The sequence below is a fragment of the Dermacentor variabilis genome, chromosome 11 (genome assembly GCF_050947875.1).
Source record: "Dermacentor variabilis isolate Ectoservices chromosome 11, ASM5094787v1, whole genome shotgun sequence".
Taxonomy (NCBI): Eukaryota; Metazoa; Arthropoda; class Arachnida; order Ixodida; family Ixodidae; genus Dermacentor; species Dermacentor variabilis.
Genome location: NC_134578.1, coordinates 115,064,117 through 115,084,359, shown reverse-complemented (window position 1 = coordinate 115,084,359; position 20,243 = coordinate 115,064,117). Strand labels below are relative to the sequence as shown.

At 48.8% G+C, this 20,243-nt stretch overlaps 1 non-coding gene and 1 pseudogene across 1 annotated transcript; one reads left to right on the top strand and one right to left on the bottom strand.

Moving 5' to 3' along the window:
* Window positions 1-4,452: 4,452 nt before the first annotated feature.
* LOC142565199 (5.8S ribosomal RNA) lies at window positions 4,453-4,605 on the bottom strand. The gene has a single exon (XR_012824865.1). It is a non-coding gene; the product is annotated as a 5.8S ribosomal RNA (ribosomal RNA).
* Window positions 4,606-17,719: 13,114 nt separating this feature from the next.
* On the top strand, window positions 17,720-18,419 carry LOC142563441 (uncharacterized; annotated as a pseudogene).
* The last annotated feature ends 1,824 nt before the right edge of the window (window positions 18,420-20,243 follow it).

The window sequence follows — 20,243 nt, the reverse complement described above, 5'->3', positions numbered from 1 at the left end:
GCTGAAATCTTACGGAACTAGCGTGAGAAGACGGCGCAAACCGCCATCCCGGGGAAGGAATGCTCGATCGAGCGAAACACCTTTTTCGTCTAATTATTAGGACCCTATTTATGATTATTTCGAGAGGAAACGCGCCCGAGGGGCTGCATTCCGATTGCTATGACTTTTGTTTTGATTTGGTTTTCCCTTTTCTTTATTATTTACCGGATCGAATGCGAGTGCTGTATACGTGTTTGTGCATGTATTAGGTTATGGGGCGAGGTTCAATTATTTAAAATAGGAGAACGAGAAAAATAAAAAGGAGGAATTAAGGATAATTACTGTACCGTGGCCTATGAGGCGCACGAGCGGGGTTGAGAGCTTATATGTAAACGTGCTATATACGTCCGCGCTCCCGCAAGCGACTGCTTTAATAGGTAAATAGAACATACAAGTAAAGAATAAATAAAAAAAGGAATTACTTAACCATGATTATTGCGCCGTGGCGCGCGGGGAGGAGACATTAGAAGTAAACATGCGCGGCGCGCCCACGAGTAACTGCCTTATTGAGTAAGGAAAGGTAAAACGAAAGAGTGATTAAGAAAAAAAACAAGGAATTACTTTAAGATGATTTATGCCGTGGCTGTTAGGCGCGCGCGCGCGCGGTCGTGAGACCTTAGATGTACACGGCGCCGGTGCGCCGTGCACAGGAGTCATAGTTACTGTCGCCGTGCAAGAGAGTCATAGTTACTCCCGCCGTTCTCCCGTGCTTTTCTGAATTTCTTCACGTTGACATTTAGAGCACTGGGCAGAAATCACACTGCGTCAGCACCGTTAACGGCCCTCGCAATGCTTTGTTTTAATTAGACAGTCGGATTCGCCCGGTTCGTGACAATTCTGAGTCGGCTGTTTTCTGCCGGCCGAAGCAAGAACCTCAGGCGTGAAGCCCACAGAAAATGCATAGCTGTGGCTTTCCACAGGAAAGTCCCGACGCTGGTCCGGGCTCGGCCGCACCGCTTTTTACGGCGGCGAGCCTCGCCCAGTCCCGGTGCAGTGCCGTTCCTGGTTCTGGACCCGAGCCCGACCGGCTCAGCCCTCAGAGCCAATCCTTTTCGCAAGGTTATGGATCCGTTTTGCCGACTTCCCTTACCTACATTGGTCGATCGACTGGAGGATGTTCACCTTGGAGACCTGCTGCGGATGTGAGTGCGGTCCGGCACGATAATCACTCTCCCTCAGTCGGATTTTCAAGGGCCGACAGGAGCGCACCGGACAGCGCAAGAGCCGCACTGGTCTACGGAGCCCATTCCAGGGACTCCATCTCCTTACAAAGAAAAGAAAACTCTTCCCGAGGCTCCCATCGGAGTCTCCGAGCTGGTTTGCGTTGCCGCACTGAGTCCCGAAGGACCGATCTCCGTAGCCGGGCTCGGGACTGTTAACCCGATTCCCTTTTGGTTGCAGCGGGGCGTCTCCAATTCACAGACTGAGCTGCACAAACGCGCCCGCTTCTGAAAAAATTTCTCCTTTCCCTAAGGACCGACTGACCCACGTTCAACTGCTGTTCACATGGAACCCTTCTCCACTTCAGTGCTCAAGGTTCTCACTTGAGTCTTTGCTACTATCACCGAGATCTACACCAGCGGCGGCTCCAGGCGGGCTCACGCCCGACACCTTCAACGCCCACCGCTGCGGCCCTTCTACTTGTCGCGGCTTAGCACCCCCACATTTCGTGCTTTTTTGCCGGCGACGGCCGGGGATAGGCGCGACGCTAGAGCGCCATCCATTTTCGGGGCTAGTTGCTTCGGCAGGCGAGTTGTTACACTCTTTAGCGGATTCCGACTTCAATGGCCACCGTCCTGCTGTTTTAAGCAACCAACACCTTCATGGGTTCTCATGAGCGTCCCGACTCAGGCGCCTTACCCTGGCGTTTGGTTCATCCCACAGTGCCAGTTCTGCTTACCAAAAGTGGCCCACTTGGCGCTCTCATTGCAGCGGGAGGCCTCAACCCAGAAGGCCTCCCGTAGACCCATTGAAAGTTTGAGAATAGGTTGAGGACGTTTCGGCCCCAATGCGTCTAATCATTCGCTTTACCAGGTGTGACTGCTCTCCCATCGAGCGCCAGTTATCCTGAGGGAAACTTCGGAGGGAACCAGCTACTAGATGGTTCGATTGGTCTTTCGCCCCTATACCCAGGTCGGACGATCGATTTGCACGTCAGAATCGCTTCGGACCTCCACGAGAGTTTCCTCTGGCCTCGTCCTGCCCGGGCATAGTTCACCATCTTTCGGGGGCCAACGTGTGCGCTCTCGCTCCACCCCGGCGACGAGTGAGCGCCTGGGACGGGCCGTTGCTGCTCCCTTTTTCGCATCCCTGTGCAGTCCGGGATCGCAACGCAGCCCGCAAGGGGCCTTCAGGTTTCATTGCGCCATTGGGTTTCGAGGCCCATTGACTCGCGCACATGTTAGACTCCTTGGTCCGCGTTTCAAGACTGGTCGGGTGGGTTACCGACCTACTCGCCGCAAACGACGATAGCGCCTCCGCGGGAGAATCGCCCCGCTCGCAGCGGCTTCTCGCCGGCCAACCCGCCGCCACGGGACCAACGCGGACGACAGGAGACGACAAGCTTGCCCAGCGGGTTCTCCGCTCCTTTTCCGGAGGGCGTCATCGTTCGGGCCTCCTGACAGTCATCACCCCTGGACGGGGTGATGAACTTCTCGCGCACGGCGAGGTATAACTCCCGCGAGCCGTCCCTGAAGGGACGGGCAGGTCACCTCCATAGCCGGACTCAAAGTCGTACTTTTCCCATTGACCCGCGTCCGTCGCGGCGTTCTACCGGCGGTGGGAAGTTGGCACCCTGGAGACCGCGTCTGCGTGCCAGCAGCCGGAACAGCCCCCCGAAGGGGGACGTTTACCCGACTCCGCCGGCTCCGCGGTCTTACGGAGACTGAAACCCTCCGCTTTCAAGCTTCGAGGGCCCACCCGTTTTACTCTAAGCGGTTTCATGTTCTCTTGGCCTCTCCCTTCAAAGTTCTTTTCAACTTTCCCTCACGGTACTTGTGAACTATCGGTCTCTTGTTCGTATTTAGCCATAGATAGAGTTTACCACCCACTTAGGGCTGCACTCTCAAGCAACCCGACTCACTGGAGGCTTCATCGCGGGCGCGCAACGACCGAGATGGGCCTGGCACCCACTCTGGGACAAGTCCCTGTCAGGGGGACATGCACCGTCGCAAATACCCGAGAACGTCGCCTCCCATACACCACATTTCCCGACCGCCTGTAAGGACGGCGGATTCGGTGCTGGGCTCGGTCCCGTTTCGCTCGCAGCTACTCGGGGAATCCCTGTTGGTTTCTTTTTCTCCGCTTAGTGATATGCTTAAATTCAGCGGGTTGTCTCGCCTGATCTGAGGTCGACAACGGATACATCGCTTTCGCCATCCCGGCACGACTAAGTACGACGCCCTGCCACGTCCCTGCGGACGAGGCTGGCAAGCGGCACAACGCCTGCGCGCGTGCGTCATACGAGCGGTATGCCGAAAAGGACTCGACACGTTCGAAAACCCAGCACCAACCGAGTACGACGCCCTACCACGTCCTTCGCCCAACACGGAGCTACTTTTAGACGAGGCTGGCAGGCGGTGAACCGCCTGCACGCGTGCGGCGCACGAGCAGTTGCATGGTAAGCGACCCTGTCTGAAGCCCAAACACCACCGAGGCAAAGATCGCCTTAGCAGAGCGCCGCTTCAGCAGGCACCGCAAAGACGACTAAAACCTGGCAGGGGGCATCGTCTCGTGTAGCGTCGCCCCTACCCAACTGGAGTGGCCCAGTCGTTAGGGGACAGAGACTGCGAAGCACTTCGACCGACGGCGGACTCCGACGGAACGCGTCAGCTCGGCCAACGCTCTCGAAGGAGACATTTTGCGTTTCGCGGCAATTCTGCGCCGTGCTCTTCTCGCTCGCAGACGGCGCTATCGTGTCAAACCGCTTTCGGGGGCCACCCTTCTCCTCCCCACTCCTCGCAAAAATTTGCCGACTCCCATTCCTGCGACGAAGCCCGGAAGGGGCGCCCACACAGCTGCGGTGACGTGAATGAGCGACCAGCTCTGGAGCTCGACGTACTCCGAAGGCAAACAACGCAAATTGCGATCTCTTCCGACTCTCTCGCAAACGTTCGCGCTACATGGCAACAGACGTTCGCACCTCGCGCTTGGACCGCTCTTTCCCTGCAGGTATCAGACCCCATCCTGCGGCGGTCTTGCTAGAGGCGTGCACTCGTCACGCTGCAGTAGATTATAATGCCTCGTTTCCGTCTCTTCGAAGATTTGGCACAACGGCTCGCCACCGTCTCCTTCTCGTGAGGTCGCTGGCGCGTGGCATTAGCGCTCAACGTACTGTCCATGATGCCGACGCGGTCAAAACGAGTCGACGGACGCACGTTCCCTGTATGCCGAAGGCTCTCTTGATATGTGATCCGACCCTCAGACAGACGATGCCAAGGGGAGACCCAAGGCCGCAATGTGCGTTCAAAGAATCAGCGCTCAGTGTGTCCTGCAAATCACACCAAGTCTCCCAGCTGGCTGCGTTCTTCATCGGCCCGAGAACCGAATGATCCACCGCTTAGAGTAGTGAAAAAGAGTTTGTTCAATTCAGTACAGTACAACCAGGGTTTCTGGCACGTGGCGTCTCCGTGTGTGTGGTTTCGAACAGCGCCTTTCGGCGTGCGTACTCGCGCAGCTCTCCAAAGCCACTCGGCCAGTGCCAGGGACGGCTCTCTGCGCCGGAGCCACAACAAGTCTACTTCAGGCGGAAGACGAAGCCAGCAACGGCTTGGCCGCAAGTGCGTTCGAATCCGGGACTACAGTCCCTCGTCTGTCCGTACTTTACCTCTTTCGACGTGCGGCGCCTTCCCAAAGCGCACAAGTCCGCTAACCGCAGAACGCTTCCGACGTAGCAAAGCCGCGTTTCCTTCGGTACTTCGCAGCAACGCCGCCTTTCCCTCGGCGGCGGGCGAATAGCCTGCAGACGTCCTCGCATTGAACCGCGATCTCGACACCTCGCTCGTCACGACCAGGAGCAGACCGGCAGCCGCCGGCCCTGTCGGGCTCGGCCGCATTTGCCGCGGAGAACGGGAGAGCGCTTTAGGCCACGGTTCCTTCCGTACTTGGCAGCCGCACCCTCATACCGCCAGTTCTATGACCGACCGAGCGCTACACCGTTCCTTTAATACTTGGGCAGCAACAAAGTCGGGTCGTTACTCCATACTCGCTGCAGGAAGCGACCGGCAGCCGCTAGCCTTTTCAGACTCGGCACCGTTGGCCGTGGAGGACAGGAGAGCGCTCGCACCACGGTTCCGTGTGTACTAACCGGCAGCAGCTCTCGACCGTCAGTTCCTTGACCGACCGCACGCTTCGCCGTTCCCGTCGTACTGGGCAAAGCAGCAGGTCGGGTCGTCTTACTCCCCTTCCGCGCAAGAGCGACGAGGTGGACAGAAAGCCCACCCAGTGTGCGTTACGCCGTTTCTACCCGCGGGCGCGGCCAAACCAACCGTCCAAGCAGGCACGTACCCAGGGGGGCCCGGCCCCCCCCCCCCCCGAAATCAAGTGGCATACCCCCCCCTCCCCAGCCACGCCACCACTCCTCACACATTCCTAAAGCGCCGCCAGATCAATGTTGAGACTTGACAGCTGTTCATCGGTCAGCATTATGCTGCCTTTCTCACTCCTTTTAGATGGCGGTAGTTATCGGCACCTCTTGTAATGTGAAGGACAGTTTTCTCATAGATTCCGCACCCGCGCGATTAACTCGGGATGCGTTCAGTTGTTACCATCTATTCAACCGTCACACGCATAGCTGTTGCTTTTGTTAGTTCAACCTTCTTTGTTTAGGCTGATCCCGAGACCAGGAGAGGGATGCGGCTGTTACTGAGCTGGTCTGTACTCTCGCGGAACGAGTTGCGGCCGGAGAAAACGCCAATTGCGTTTTACTTTTCCTTTGCTTCATTATTTTCTTGAGTTACGGCTCGCCGCGACGCTGGCAGATGCCCGGAACCATATACACGTTATATGGGTTAGAGAAGGTGGGAAATAAAATAATGTGAAAGAGCGTCCATCATGAAACCCTGCAATAACCCTTAAACCCATAAGCAAGATGGCTGTCGCCCGTTACCTGGTCTGTTTTTCCCTAATTGTATAGCACTTTTCGTGCAAAATTGGCAACTGGAAACAAGAATCGCAAGGAGTTGAGAAAGTAAGCGATCTACTAAGGGAGACAGCCAAGGCAACAACCAAACTGCAAGCAAAAGCGAATAATAAAAAAGTTAACCGTTGTTTATGAGGCTATTTATAGATCAACATCTTTTTATTGAAAAAGGAAGTAGAGAAAACGCCGCCGGAAGTGGAGAACAATTACTTGTTTTGAATGACGCTTCTATACAGTTATCGGTCGAACCGCCTCACGTAGCCACTTCTCTGCTGTGTTTATGTGGGTGTTTTTCTAACCTTTCGCGGTGAGCGCAGTACGTCTAGAATCGCAGAGTCCTGCGCTCTACGCGGTTGTATGGGACTGGCGGCCGCACAGCTTTACGCAATTCGCGGAACTGTCAAAACTGATAAACAAAGCGAAAATAACTGATATTCGGAACTATAACATGAGAAACACTGAAGAAGACCTAAAAAATGAACGCATCCTGAAATCAGTAAAAAAGAAACCTGGCATAGGACAAACCATGATGTATGCGCTAAATGATAAAAAGGGGAATATCATCAGCAATCTCTAAGATATAGTAAAAGCGGCGGAAAAATTCTAAGCTGACCTGTATACAGTACCCAGAGGAGTCACGATACCTCACTTAGAAACAGTGATGAACAGGATACAGAAACTCCTATAACTAGCGATGAGGTTAGAAGGGCCTGCAAGACATGAAACGATGAAGAGCGGGAGGAGAAGGTGGAATAGCAGTCGATTTAATCAAAGATGGAGGAGACATAATGCTTGGAAAACTGGCGGCTCTTTATACGAAGTGTCTATCGACTGCAAGGGTCCCAGAAAACTGGAAGAATGCAGATATTATACTAATCCACAAAAAAGGAGACGTTAAAGAATTGAAAAATTATAGGACCATTAGCTTGCTCCCAGTATTATATAAAATATTTAGCAAAATAATCTTCAATGGAATAAGGGCAACACTGGGTTTTCTCAACCAAGGGAACAGGCTGGCTTCAGGAAGAGATACTTTACAATGGATCACATCCATGCCATCAATCAGGTTATCGCGAAATCTGCAGAGTACAATAAGCCTATCCATGTGGCTTATATAGATTACGAAAATGCATTTGATGCAGTAGAGATACAAGCAGTCATAGAGGCACTGCGTAATCAAGGAGTACAGAACGTTTACGTAAAAAGCTTGGAAAATAATGCTACATGCGTGTGGTATTTGTTTGTGCGAGGCGCGTGGGCGCCATCACTCCAGAAAAGTGGAGGAAGAACGAACTGGGCTCGCGCTGTGAATCTAACCGGTCAGCGCTGCAACCATTGTTGTAAATATAATCTGTAAATAGTTTCTCGTCTTACTGACTCGTCCTTCGCGTAAGAATATCTACAGAGGTTCTACAGCTACCTTAATTCTACACAAGAAAAGCAGGGAGATACCTATAGAGAAAGGGGTCAGACAGGGAGACAATTTCTCCAAAGCTATTCACTGCGTGCTTAGAAGAATTCAAGCTCTTAAACTGGGAAGGCTTAGGAGTAAAGATCGACGGCAAATATCTCAACAACCTTCGGTTTGCCGATGGCATTGTTCTATTCAACAACAATGCAGACGAGCTACAACAAATGATTGGAGACCTTAACAGAGAGAGTGTAAGAGTGGGGTTTAATATTAATATGCCGAAGATGAAGATAATGATAAATAGCCGGGCAAAGCACCTAAGCACCCTAGAAACAAACATCATTGCAACAGATGCCTCACAATGCGAGGAAAAAGCTGGCATTGGAATATTTTGTCCTGCGCTCGACTGGTATTTTTCTTTAAGATTGCCTGATTTTGTGCCTATTTTTCTGGCCGAGTTGTTAGCAGTAATCCAGCTTTGCGTAAATTAGACCAAATGATTACAACGGCTGCTATTCTTACTGACTCCCTTTCTGTATGCTCTTGCCTTACGGCTACTAATGAGTCACCCATGCTAAAACTCTTCCGCTTACTAGTTCCTGCCCATGTGCAATGTATTCATTTGATTTGGGTGCCTGGTCATAAAGGTTTGTTTTTTAATGAAACTGCCGATTCACTGGCACATGCATCACTAGCCGGCCCTGTTCTTCCTATTCTACCAGTGACAGCACAGATCACGGCGGCAAGATTTCGGATGAGATCAATTAGATCAGCCTTATTAAACCGACATTTGACAGCTTCTCCAGAGTATAAACACCTGGCATTTCTCTGGCATAGCGAATCTTGTTACACAAAGATGCTTGAGGTCTGCCTCACCAAATTACGCTGCCGCATTCCCTCCCTAAATTTCTATTTATACAGGTCGGGTGTGGTTCCCTCTCCCCTTTGTTCTTTTGTGAGGAGGAGGAGACGATACAGCACTTTCTTCTATCTTGCCGCCGCTTTGCTGCGTTAAGAAAAAGATTGTTGCAGATACCTTTTCGAAGAATTGGCCTGGACTTGACAGAACCTGCAATTCTTTCGTTCGGGGCGTCCACTTTGGGATTCAGCCACAGGGATGCGTGCTTCGCTGTCCAAACATTTCTTACAGAATCTAAACGAGTGCCCTGCTAAATTCTGTTTTTTTATTACTCCTAAATTAATTATTCCTCATTCAACAGCACCTTCCCGATTTTATTTTAGCCGGTAATTGAACCGTATTCAATGCTATTCCCATAGATATTAGGAAATTTAGGGTCTATTTTTTGGAATAATCCACCCATTTCTTGGCCAATCCCCCATCGTGGGTATGAGCCACACGTGCCACAGGCTACAACAACAACAACAAAGGAACAAGAGATCAGGATCGCCAGTCGGTCACTAGAGACTGAAGGAGCACGTTTACCTAGGTCATTTAATCATAGGCAACCCTGATCATGAGAAGGAAATTCACATAAGAATAAAGATAGGTTGGATCGCATACGGCAGACATTGCCAGCTCCTGACTGGAAGCTTACCATTATTATTGAAAAGTAAGGTGTGCAATCAGTGCATTTTGCCAGTGCTGACATATGGAGCAGAGATTTGAGAGCAAGTTAAGGACCGCGTAAAGAGCGATCGAACGAAGATTGCTAGGCATAACGTTAAGAGAGAGAAAGAGCGGTTTGGATAAGAGAGCGAACGGGTATTGACGATATTCTAATTGACATCAAGAGGAAAAAATGTAGCTGGGCAGGTCATGTAATGCGCCGGTTAGATAACCGTTGGACCATTAGGGTTACAGAATGGTTACCAAGAGAGGGAAAACGCAATCGAGGACGACAAAAGACTAGACAAACGATGAAATTAGGAAATTCGCGGGCTCTAGTTGGAATCGGTTGGCGCAGGACAGGGGTAATTGGAGTTCGCATCGCAGGGAGAGGCCTTCGTCCTGCAGTGGACATAAAACAGGCTGATGATGATGATGATTATGGAGGCGAAACCCTTGAGGTGAAAAATCAATTAAGCTAGGCAATTGAGCAGGAAACAGCGGCCGCGGAAATATCGACCATGGCTCATCATCAACTACCGGAATACGATGACCAGTCCGACAACTGGAAGGCTTACATCACGAAGGCAGTAGCTTATTTTGAGGCAACTGGCGTCAGCGACTCGGGAAAGAAGAGGGCGCTGCTGGTAGCAGCATTGAGTACGTGCACCGTGCAAGTGCTCTCAGGACAGGTTGCACCGAGGAAGCCAAACTCGCTTACGTACGAGGAAGCAGTCAAAGTTTTGGATGACTACTTCGACCCTAAGCGTCATGAAATAACGGAGAGCTATCGGTTCTTCAATCCTTGCCAGTGGGAACGTGATACCATTCAACAGTTCATCGTTGAAGTTCGCCGGATTGCGGATGGCTGTAATTTCGGTGGCATGCTAGACTGGATGCTTCGCGACAGGATCGCCTGTGGAGTGAGGTCAAGCGTTGCTCAGAAGCAACTATTAGCGAAAACACATTTGAGGTTGAGGGAGGCGAAAACAATTGGCATATGAGCAGAAGCGGTAGAAAAAGATGCAAAGAAGATGTCATCTGACATTGAACCCGTGCTCAAGGTCGATGCACGACAAGCTGATGAACTGGTGTCCGTATGTGGGCGTTGCGGAAGTCAGAAATACAACAGAAACGCCTGCGGCTGGGTGAAAGCGAGGTGTTACCGCTGTGGTGAATACGGCCATCTGGCGAAGATGTGCCAAAGCGACGTGCGGAAAGGACGCCCAAAAACTCGTTCACAATGCAGCCAAGGAGAAGCGTTTGCAGTCACAGCGGACGTCATTGAGGAAAATGCAGACGATGCGCACATTTGGACACTAACCGCACCCTCCAATGGTTGGCAACCACCACCTATTCTTCGTACTTTCACATGGCGTGGCATTGACGTACCTGTGATTGTGGACACCGGCTCACCCGTCTGTGTTCTGTCCAAAGAAAGTTTTGAGAAAAACCGTGAACATTGGCCGCAACTAGAAACCGCATTCATTAAACTGTCCTGTTATCTTGGAGAACTTCCTGTATTAGGGAAACTGAGTATGTCAGTGTCCTACAACGACAAGGTCAAGAGTTCCTTGATGGTCCCGAACTGTTCATGTCCGAGCCTCTGCGGACGAGAGTTGATTTCTAAGTTCAATGACGCAGGATCCTCGGTGTTGAACGTATCAGTGCAACAAAGCTCTGGTCCAGGAAGCAGCCGTACCTCCGCCATTCATGCCGTCCTCTCAGAGTTCAAAGACGTCTTCAGCCCCGAGCTGGGTCTAATTGACGGACACCCTGTCCATCTGTAGCTCAAGGAAGGCACCATGCTGAAGTTTTGTAAGGCCCGTTCCCTTCCATTTGCTTTACGCGACAAAGTTTAGAAAGAGGTTTATAGGCTCGTAACGCTTGGAGTACTGTCACCTGTAACGCACGCCGAGTGGGCTACTCCCATTGTGCCCGTAATGAAGAACGGCGCGGTTAGAATCTGCGTTGATTTTAAGGTGACCTTGAATCCCGTCTGTGAACTGGAGCAGTACCCGTGACCAGCTATTGATGGCATTTTCGCATGCCTGAACGGTGGGGACTGTCCAGCACACTGGATTTAAGAAATGCGTTTAAAGGGACACTAATGGTTACCAGAAAGTGAAGTTAAAGTGGTAGAGCAATGTTCTAGAACGTCTAAGGCGTCAATATAATCGCGAACAGAGCTTTAGTAACCGAGAAATTGAGGTAAATGCATGGCACGATTTGAGACCCCCCAGCGACATTCCGGTACTAGCCCGATGACGAAAGCACTCCTCATAATTTGTGTTACTAATACTCAACTACTCGTATTAAAAACATAATTTCATTCGATTATAAGACGGAAGAAAATGCTACTTGTCAACGTCTATTCGATTCTAAGAAAAAATAATATTTTGACGTTACCCTTCAGTAGTATGTGTGGTCGAAAGATTGTTTTCGCTCGACTCTGCGCGCTCGACATTGCGCCGCGCGCGCTTTGGAGTTTCAGTTGTTTGTTTATCGCGTCGTGCTGCGGTTGTCCTGCTGGCTCGCGAAACTTGCATTTGGAACAAGCAGCGAGAATGCCACGTCCATGTGATGTCGTGGGAAGCCCTCGTTGCTTTCCCGCTCCGGAGAGGCGGTGTCGAGGCCGACGTCGTAGTACGCAACGACGCCGGCAGGGCGAGCCCTCAGCAGCAGGTCGCGCTCGTCAGTGCTCAAATCACTGGAGTTGAGCCCAGCATCGCGAGCCAATCTGTCGTTGTCAGGGTCCATTGCGACGAGCGTCGAAGTTTGCGTCATAGAATGAAGTACCAGCTTATGGTAGCGCGTTTCTCCTTCCGCTAGCCACCATACTCCCGCTTTCGCTCTGCTGTCAGCTCTGTCTTGGCTCTGTTTCTGGCCGCGCGTTTGCGTTTTGCGCAGAAAAGCCGTAGCGCCGTCTGCGGACGCCGTTTTACTCACCGACGGCGCAACGTCACTATGAGACCATGATGTCGGTACTTCTCGACCGGAGGGCGGGCGATTTGAATTGCGCTAGAGGTACGCGGACGCTTCAGAACGCATTCTCTTAAAATAAGTCTTTTGTTCGCATGAAACAAGTGTTTCGATGTTTCTGGGATGGCATTTCAACAGTCCACGTTGACTTAATAGTAACCTTTAGTGTCCCTTTAACCAAGTTCCCCTCAATGAGGACTCAAGGAAGATGTTCGTAATCAATACACACCGTGGGTTGTTTTGCTAAAACCGACTGCCGTTCGGCATAGCTTCCGCGCCTGCCATCTTCCAGTCGAAAATAGAAACACTTCTGCAGGGCCTGACAGGTGTTCAGGCTTACCTTGACGTTGTTTTGGTATCAGAAAAACTTGGTAGTACCGACAGGTTACGACAAGCACTGCAGCGTTTTCGTGAACATGAAGTGAAGCTCAGACTTCAGAAATGCAGCTTTCGCCAAGAGGCAGTGACCTATCTCGGTCATACAATTGATCTGGAAGGTCTGCATCCAATAGAGAAGCATGTTGAAGCAATCGCGCGAGCCCTCAACCCAGAAAATGTTCAGCAATTGAGATCGTTTCTGGGCATGATTACATTTTATTTGAAGTTCATGCCCAACATGTCTTCCGTACTTTCACCGCTGTACAAGTTATTGGAGAACAGCACACGTTGGTTCTGGGGACATGCGCAAGAAGCAGCTTTTCGTGAAGCAAAAAAATGCCTTCTGGAAGCGGCTGTGCTGGCTCGCTGTGATCCCGAGAGACCCCTCAAGCTAGAGTGTGACGCTTCACAGGACGGAATAGGTGCCGTGGTTTTCCATACATTCGGAAAGATAAACAAACCTGTCGGGTTCCGTTCTAGAACGCTAACAAGGGATGAGAAAAATTATTCTCAGCTTGAGAAGGAAGCCCTTGCTCTTGTGTTTGGAGTGTCCAAATTCCGTGATTATCTCGTAGACCGAGAATTCGTATTGGTCACCGACCACCAGCCGCTCGTGGGCCCGTTGAAGGCGGATCGACCAACTCTAGCATTGGCAGCTGCCAGAATGCAGCGCTGGGCGCTGTACATAGGCGGGTTCCGCTATCAGCTTCAATACTCTCCTGGTAAACAACTGCTCAACGCTGACGTCTTTAGTAGACGGCCACAATAGACGTCTGAGCCGAAGCCACCAGAAGCGGACCCACCAGACTATCGGCTGGCCTTGACTGTTCGGTGGGGGAACTGTGTCAGTTGAGGAGCTAAGGCAGTTGACTGCTGGTGACCCTGCTCTCAGTCAAGTTATGCGATTCACTAAGAATAGTTGGCCGCCCTGCGCAAAAGGCTTGAATACGGGTGTCGCACCTTTTTTTGACAAGAAATTGGAGCTTTCTTTGGCCCACGCGTTGTTATACTTGGGCCGGCGAGTAGTCGTTCCGATGGAGGCGCGACGTCGCATATTATACCTTGTGCATGAGACGCACCAAGGATCATCCGCTATGAAGGCGGTGGCTAGATCGTCATTCCGGTGGCCAAGGTTAGATCGCGAAATTGAGGCAGTGACAGCGTCATGTCAGAGTTGTCTTCAAAACCTGCCCACATAGACAAAGAAAAAGACTAAGAGCGGACACTCCGAGAAATCTGGCCTCAGGAACTACGTCACCGCTACGTAACGAACTAGTGCTCTCACCAAACGCCAGAGGACGCAGGCGCAAAATGTAAGGAATTCGGCTCAACAGTTTTACAAAATAATAATTATACGCCCAAATTTGGCGTGTTTCTTATGCATAAAAACAGAATTTATTAAAATTCAGAATTAGATCAGAATTCAGAACAAAATTAAAACAGAAATGCAGACCTTCGCAATTCACAGCAGCCTAATTTCGGCGCAGAAAGCGATCAAGAGTCTACACCTTTCAAGAGAGCCAAGGTGATTACCGCCAGACGAGGTGCACTAGGACAGGACTAGACACTTTCCAGAACGTGAAAATCTGAAGTTGCTGATGAAATGTCGGAACCCGCAGTGCAAAGCGAAGTCGCGAGTGAAGTGCCGTAAATGTAACGTGTTACTTTGCGTGCAAAGTTCGAACTGTTTCCTGGAGTTCCATGCGGCCTAAGTCCCAGAGTACCCACTTGGGTACCAACAACCTACCTTTCGTTCAGATTAATAATAATAATAATATTTGGGGTTTTACGTGCCAAAACCACTTTCTGATTATGAGGCACGCCGTAGTGGAGGACTCCGGAAATTTTGACCACCTGGGGTTCTTTAACGTGCACCTAAATCTAAGTACACGGGTGTTTTCGCATTTCGCCCCCATTTCGTTCAGATTATTCACCCACAACATTTTTATCAGTTGTGTTGCTGTACTTTGCGTTCAAAATAAGGTTTCATCAAAATTGTTCAAGAATTGATGTCTCAGGACTCAAGAGGATATTGAACTGTCTAACATACTTATCTGGAGGGCCCTATACTTAAACTTGGCTTGAGTATCAGAATAATTTAATTCCTTGCCAACTTTTGAGGTATTTTTCTAAAATATACATGTTTATTATTTCAAATTATTTTAGTAGACACTACAGTCACAGGCGAAAAGGGAGAAAATTTATGGTAGGTGAAAAAAGTAACACAGTTTATGCGAAGAATTTCTAAAAATTCAACTTTTTACTTAGCCAAATAAAGACGGAAAATTCTCTAATGCATTAAATTATGACGTCATATGAAAGAAGGATGCCATCAAATTGCCCTGAAATAAAATTCCTTATTGCACCTGTTTGAAACCTGAAAAAAAAATGCATCTCCAACCAAATTTTACTATTTTGCGGAAATTCCAAACAGCGCTCGCGTGATAAAAAAAATGAACATATTTTGGTGAAACCTTATTCAAGCAATAGCCATCTACCCATATTTTTTTTCAAGAAAATCAATAATGGTCATTTGGCTCTGCGATGTTTCGCGGGAATGACCCTAATATTGCAAAAATGAATTTTTAAAGAAAGAGAACACGTTTTTTTTTAGTGCTGGGCGCGCGTTAGCTGGCCATTGCCTAAGTTAATGTTGAAGACGTAATGTGCACATCTAAATATGTTTTCATGCCACAAAGATCAGAACATTTATATACTATACATACCTCTAGGATCGACGATTTCAAGCGCTGCCTTCATTTCTTGCATAACGCAGTCCTTTTCACGATTTTTCTGTAATCGAAGAGTCAGAAGTCCCACAAAAGCGGGCGATTTGCTACTTCCTTTATCAACAACTCGTTGAAAGACGCACGCTGCATTTTCGTTGAACGGAGGCGTTAAGACGAAGATCTGAAAAAGACGACACGCTGGTGCGCAAATTGTTCACATGATGTACAAAAGCCCTAGTAGTTTCGCACGTGGGGCACGCAAACGTATCTACAGAATTAATCCTTGCACATTCCATTCTTGCTCTTAATTCTTACATTTATTTTTTTGCTTACAATAGTTCTCAACTTTTACGCCAATGTCTTAAGGTTTTCGCGTTTTTCGTAATGCGAAACTGAGCGTTAGCTATGACGGTATTGTTGCCATGGCGACCAACGACGCGACGTACACTTTCAGCTTCAGGAGTGTTTGTTTGGACGCTGGCTAAACAGTAAACAAACAAAAGCAGCAACGCGAACTGTACGGGAGGGGCGGAAGGAGGGATAAGCCACGACGTTCCAACGCAGCAGAAAACCTAACCCCGCAATGGTTGCAGAACTGGAAAGCTAGGTAAAGGGTATGTATATTGCGCCTGCAGTCGTCGTACATGTTTAGGCATAAAAGCTGCATTTATACATTATACGTGCGGCTCAGTCAGTATTTGCAACATTAATTTGAGGTTAAACTGAGTAGCCTCTTGTACTGCTAATTGACAGCTCTGCATAATGAAAGCCACAGAAACAGCTTTCAAGTCAGCAAATTTTTTCGATGATTTTTCAAATCTTCCTTTTGCTGTAAAAGAAGGCCCGGCACATCTCAACCCCAAGAAGAAATTCTCAAGCTTCACAGAGCGCGCCTTAATTTAGTATATACTTGCTAGTCATTTTCTGCTTAGTTTCTACTCTGTTGTGACGTGTGACGGGGAAATGCGGTCACCTAAATGGCATTGCGACGTTTGGGCAATCGCACCGGCTACTCGCTTGTCCGCTATGGTGCTACGCTGGAATGTCAATATGTCATAGTGTCCCCTTCCCATGTGACCGCACACTTTGTCAGGACATCGTCACAATCCTACGGGAAAAAAGTCTAAAGTGCCTATAGAAAAGGAATTAGTAGAACCCCATTGATACATTTTTCAAAGGAGCCCGGGACAGCTTTGCGCGCATGTATATTTAAACATGTACTATTTTCTGCGCCTCATATGCTCCACCGCACTGGAAACATGTCATGCAGGGAAGCTGACTTTAGAGCGCCAGCAAAATTAATCGCACCGTGATCGGGAATGACGATCGCGAACTCCCAGGATTTCGTGCCTCCGAATTTGCCTCTGCACCACTTAATTTGCGTTACCGCCACACTTACATGCAACATAAAACGCGACGTAAATGCCGGGAAAATGCAACAGCGAGTAACGTACGTATCAACGTGTTTCCACTAATTATTAGGGCACTTAATTGTGACTATTTTTTTACAACCTTCATATATATATCTACCAGGGACCGCTTAATGAAATTGCCCGAGTTCACCTAGCTGTCCTATGTCCGCACTGTGCCCTCAGGGAAGCCCGATGCGCTCAACAACCTCGCTGCTGACTCCAGCAATTAAGCCCAGCAACTAACATGCCGCGCAGTAAACGTCATTATCGATGCCCATATATGATGGACGATCTATTCTACATTTTCATCGATTGTATGCATGTCCATATATTTCAGCTTTGAAATAAAGAAGACGCGTTTTTTTGTTCTGTCGGGGACTCAATTGCCAGGCCACGCGCGACCGTGGTCTGAATTGCATCGCTGCGCTGTCTGCCGGGATCGGTCGCGCTGTGGTCTGCGCTAGAGGTCACCGGACAGCGTGAGTCGCTAATGAGCCACGTATGCGCTTTCCTGCGATTTCAAGCGCAGACCGTGGCGCGGCTGATCCCGGCAGACAGCGCAGAGGTGCAATTCGGCCGACGGTCGCGCGCCGCCTGGGCAATTGCGTCCCCGATAGAACATCAACATTCGATCGGTTGGGTTTTAATACCTTACCAATATGCCTTGTGTCATCTACTTTTCACAATTGTTCCGACTTTCCTCAGGTACCAACAACCGAAACTTGGAGAAGCACTGCTGCAGGCTCCAGTGAAAGATACAGCTTCGCCAATAGCGTCCGCGTAGTTGACGGCAAACACGTGCAAATACAGGCCCCACCACTCTCGGGCAGCCTGTATTACACAAGGTATGATATTGTCATTATTGGCTGTTTATGATTATTATATATGCAAGCTATTAATATAATGGTTATGGTCATCTACATGACGCGCACTCATGATGCAGACTTGTTAAATAGCGACACTATGCCCTGTATAATCTATTCGTTATCCTTTGTCTACTAATGATTGACACGTGTGATGGTAAATAATTACTGACGTTGTCATTCTAGTTTTCTTCTAGTGCTGATGGCCGTGGCTGACAGCTACTCGAAGTTTGTTGCTGTCGATGTCGGTGCATATGGCAGGCAGAGTGACGGAGGCACACTCAGTGCTTCAAGATTTGGAAAGTGCCTTGAAAACTGTACTCTTGGCCTCTTTCCCATACAGGCTTTGCCCAACACAAGCGGATTAGCTCCTCATGTTTTTTGTAGGAGACGAGGCCTTCCAACTACGGCAAGACTTCTTACGGCCTTATTCGGGGAGGCATCTGACTGAGGGGAAAAGGATATTTAACTTCCAGCTCAGCAGGGGCAAGATAAATGTTCAAGGCAGTAGCTTTACACTGTAGCAAGGAAATTAGAATGAAAGGTAACATTGTTTTTTCCATTTCAGGAGGTCTGTGGAGAACACATTTGGCGTCATGGTATCAAGATTTAGGGCATTTCGTCGTTCCATCAACTTACTGCCTGAAAACGTCGACTACGTGGTGATGGCCTCCTGTGTCCTCCATAACATCCTGCGAGAGGATCCGGTCTACCAATATTGCAGCCACGAGGACGAGGCAACCAGTGGCCAATAGCATGCGAGTGGTGCTCAAGCGACGTTTCCCTTGCAGCCACATGTAGGCCACTACAGTAGGTCTGCCGCTAGCGTAAGGGACATCTTCGGCGAATATTTGATGAGCCCACAGAGTGCTATCCCTTGGCAGCGACTACGAACATGAACACCTTTCTGCTAGAGCCCAAGACAATTATAAGGTGCACTAACTACTTAAAATTTATGGAATGTGCCGAGTAAATGCTGGCTGACAAGCAATAAACAGGACATACACAAAAAGAAGCAAAAAATTGTACAGGAAACGCATTGATCTGTAATGGAGGCCATCCTGACACAAGGTTCTCCCAGCCTATTTATAACTAAAGCTTGCGTAATTTTTTAAGCAACCTAGTTTCTTGCTCTACAATGCACTAGAGGAAGAAGCTAGCATTCTGTATAATCTGCTGATGAGCTGCCTAAAGAAATTGTGGAAGCTGTAGATATAAAAATGCTGGTACAATCTTCTGTCAGCATGGCCTCTGTTAGAGATGGATGAGTTTCGTGTCGGGAAGCACACATTAGTTTTTGCTTTGCTTTTTTGTGTATTTTCGGTTCATTGGTTGTCACCCAGTATTTACTGAGCGTGTTAATAAAACTGTTGGTTGTGAGATCATCTTGGTTTTCTGTTTCGTCTGATTAGTTGTCTGGTGCCATTTGTAGCCAGGCTATTGATGTTTTTTTAGGCCACAACAAGTCACTGTGATTGCATTTATGATGCCTATGTCTCATTACCATCATCATCAGCTTATTTTATGTCCACTGCAGGGCGAAGGCCTCTCCCTGCGATCTCCAATTACCCCTGTCCTGCGCCAACCGACTCCAACTAGCGTCTCCATGTTTCCTAATTTCATTGCCCCACTTAGTCTTCTGCCATCCTCGAGTGCGCCTCCCTTCTCTTGGTACCCATTCTGTAACCCTAATGGTCCACGGATTATCTAACATGCGCATTACATGACCTCCCCAGCTTCATTTTTTTTTCTTTTAATGTCGATTAGAATATCGGCTACACTCGTTTCATCTCTGATGCAAACCGATCTCTTTCTGTATCTTAACGTTGCGCCTAGTATTCTTTGTTCCATCGCTCTTTGCGGGGTCCTTAACTTGTTCTCAAGCTTCTTTATCAGTCTGCAAGTTTCTGCCCCATATGACAGCACCGGTAGGATTCATTGATTGTACACCTTGCTTTTGAATGATAGTGGAAAGCTTCCAGTCAGGATCTGACAGTCTGCCGTATGCACTCCAACCCATTTTTATTCTTCTGTAAATTTCCTTCTCATGATCAGGGTTCCCTGTGAGTAATTGAGCAAGGTAAAGGTACTCCTTCACATACTCTAGAGGCTGACTGGCAATCTTGAACTCTTGTTCCCTTGCCAATCTATTCATAATCATCTTTGTCTTGAGCATATTAATTTTCAATTTTCAGTCGTACAGCTAAAGACTGGAACGGCTTTCCCCACCACGTCGCTGCCATCACCACCTCATCTGCCTTCGTGGATGAAGTAACGAGTATTCTGTCCTTAAAATAAGATAGTGGGCAACCTCCTGTATTTTTGTACAACCCACCCCTTATGTAATACCCCGCAAGGGGTCTTTCAGGCAATAAAATGAAATGAAATGAAATTCCAATCTTACACTCTCTCTCTTAAGGTCCTCAACCATTCGTTGTAACTCGTCTGCAATGTTGCTGAACAGAACAATGTCGTCTGCAAACGGAACGTTGCTGAGATATTTGCCCTCGATCCTTACTCCTAAGCCTTCCCAGTTTAATAGCTTGAATACTACTTCCAAGCACGTACTGAATAGCATTGGAGAAATTCTGTCTTCTTGTCGGACCCCTTACTTTCCAGGTATGTTCCTACTCTTCTTGTGTAGAATTAAGGTAGCTGTGGAATCTCTGTATATATTTTCCAAGATATGTAAGTGACCAGTACTCCTTCATTATGTAATGTCT